Genomic DNA, 3,205 nt, shown 5'->3' on the forward strand with positions numbered 1-3,205 from the left:
TGCCTGTTCTGCCCCATCTCTCTGCCCTTCAACCACACTGCCTCCTTCTTCCTGTGGAGACCTCTCATGGCACCTGCCTCCAAGCACAGGTGATTCCCATTGATGGGAAGACCCTCTTCTCTCCCCCATCTCCCCACTCCAGTTACTCCCACTTATTCGTGAGCTCACAAGCCCCATGGTACACACTCTCCATGCAGCCTGCTCTCTCTTTTCTAGCACTGGCCTCCGTTTCTAGCTGTGCTTGTGTCATGGATGTCCCTCCCCAGCCAGCCTCCAAGCTCTCCTTCCCTTTAGCTCCAACACCTGACACAGTGCCTGGCACGTAGTAAGCCCTGGCTAGCTTCTAAGAGCCTCACTGAGGGACTGAAAGCATTTTAAAAATGTCACTACGTAGGCTCCAAACTGTAGGCAGAAAAAGCTTTGCCTGGATTGACATTTTAGAGACGTATTGGTCAAGTTGAATGTGTTCACTGACTTTGCCTTGTAAAATTAAAAAAAAAAAAAGGACCTCTGTATCGCTTCGCATCTACCGAAGGCGCATGTATACTACTAGACCACGTTATGAGCTTAATGGAAGGAGACAAGATGTTTTCGCTAAGAAAATGTATAAGACTGTTGAGGTCAAGTGGGAGGAAACAGTCCGTTTGTTGGAGCATTGCTATCTTACTCTATCACAGCCACTCATAAAAATCTGACATGGGGTGAGTCAGAATTGTCTGTCGGAGACGAGTTAGATCTGGCTCATGTTCCTACAGACATGAAAGCCAGAAACGAAGAAGGAGGCTTTGAAAGCGTGGGTTGAGGAGGCCGTGTGGTTCACTGCGATGAGCTAAGTGCCCAGGGCCACCAGCAGACATGCTGGCCTGTGTCCCTCCTTTGTTCTGGGGTCCCTCTTGCACCATGTGGTGAGGCTGGTGGCTGGGAGCAGCTCAGGACAGGACCTGGTGGCATCTTACCTCTCCCACCCTCCTGTGGGCTCCAGTGGGTCCCAAGGGACAGCCTGCCTTCCTTGAAAAGCCCAGTAGCACTGGGAGCAGAAACTGGGGCCAAAGAGTGAGCACCCTGTTTCACAAGCTGGACCAGCCACCTCTTCTTCAGATGCAGGGGGAGCCCTGGCATGCTGACTCCTCCCTTCTCCCTTTCCCCTTTCCTCTCTTCCTCCCTCTTTCCTTCCCCTCTCTCCTTCCCTGGTGGTGCCCTTTCCCAATGCCCACTTCATCCCTTTTCCTTTCTACATGCCTGTCTTCTAGAGTTTCTTCTCTTTCCTCCCCATTACTTCCCTTCATCTGAATCTCCTCTTTGGTTCCTTTGTCCCTGCTCTCTGCTCCTCCTCCCCTTCCCTGGCTCCTGTTCAGCTCCATCGCTAATGCAGGCAGAGCTGGATTAACATGCTCACTTGCTAGCTCAGCCACCCTCCAGAGAAGTCACTCTTCGGTGGCCACCTTCCTGACCCCCTGGTCGCTTCTCCACTTGTTCAGATATTGCTCTGAAGTCTGAGGAGGACAGAGCGGGGCTGCCACAGAAGCAGGCCAGAGGAGAAACCAAACCATGTGTCCACACTGTCCCCCAGCACTGCTGCTCTGAGAGCTTTCTGAGTCCTCAACAGGGTTAGGATTTAGGGGCTTCTTCAGAACCGGGAGTGAAAACAACCATAGGTCAAAAGAAAAGCTACGGCCCCCACACAAAAATAATAATCACAAATGAAAACTATGTTAACTCTGAGTCCCAAAGTCGAAAAATTGCCTTGAATCTGTCACTAGAAAGCACCCAAGGCCTCACTCTCTGGGTTCTGGGTGCCCTGGGAATGGCAGGAGGCTCTGACAGGCGCGTGGGAGTGCGGAACTATGGGGGCTAGCCTGCCGGCTGGCGGGGGGGAGGAGGGGGTACCTCCTGTGGCGCCGTCCTGGCCCGACCCCCTGCGGACAGGGTGTGGTGCGGCGTCCGGGGTGGTCCTGGTGCCCTGGGGTTGGCGGGAGGCTGGGCCCCGACCACCCCACACCCCGCTCCTGTCCTGCGTTTTCTGCTTCAGGTGAGGTCGCGTCGCGGTGTCACTTTACCTGTGAGCAGAGGGTCCTCCAGAGAAGCCATGGGGCGGGGAGGGGCAGCAGGCGGCCTGAAGGCCTGAACGGGAACGGGACACCGCTGCGTCAGGGGCTAGGCTGCAGCGTCGGAGCACAGGGGCAGCGAGTATGGTGTGTCCTGCAGTCCCGAATGGGCTGCAGCACAGCACCCTGGCGCTGTGCGCCCCTCCTTCCCGCCTGGGCAATTAGCAAAACCCCTGCTCAAGGCCGCCCCCGACCCGCCCCCCCCTTCCCTCCTGAGTCCTCAGAGAGCTCACTTCCAGCTTCAGAAATTAGCAAAGACCCTTCTCTGCTCCGGCCCCGCCCCCTAACTTCTGAAACCTGAGCCATGGCTGGGGTGCGGGGCTAAGCCCTGGCATGCTACTGCATTGCCAGCGCCAGCGCTGGGCAGCCTCCTAGCCGGGCTCCCTGAGCGGGTGTCCACGTGCAGCCTGGCTGCGAATAGATCATCAGTCTTAAACGCCGGCTGCACTCTTGGGTCAGTTTGCTGGCTTCCAGATTGCGCCCAAAGCCAGGAACCAGCTTCCCCAGCACAGGCCTGGGCTGAGATGCCTGCCTGGGATCTGTCTGAGCAGTCTCCTCCACTCCAGGCAGGGATGGCACTTCGACCTGGATGTTTGGGTTTTTTGTTTGTTTTTTTTGGTCATTGGTTATTACATGACCTCCAGGGTAGGTGCTCCACAAAGGGAGTGAAAACAGGACGCCATATATAAGCATACAGCCATTCTAGAAAAATAGCTTGGGGTTCTCCTGGAAACGCTGCATTGGTCCTTGCACTATGGTTTAATAGAAAAGGGATTATGCACCAAGTTACTTAAATGAGCATAGGTTGAAATCGTTTACTGAGAGTAAATATTTTAAATAGTTATATTTTAACTAAATCTATCATCAATCATAAATCTATTACACGAAGGTTACAGGCAATTTAAAAGCAAGAGCACTCTCTTCAGGGTTTTAAATAATCCCTGTCTGTCTTGGCACATGAGAATGCAAAGATAGGAAATGGTTTGTAAAAGATCATATAATAGCTTTTACTAATTCTATTTATTTGACAGACAGAGATCACAAGTAGGCAGAGAGGCAGGCAGAGAGAAAGATGGGGAAGCAGGCACCTCGTCAAGAAG

This window comes from Mustela nivalis, assembly GCF_964662115.1.
Source record: "Mustela nivalis genome assembly, contig: HAP1_SCAFFOLD_75, whole genome shotgun sequence".
Lineage (NCBI taxonomy): Eukaryota > Metazoa > Chordata > Mammalia > Carnivora > Mustelidae > Mustela > Mustela nivalis.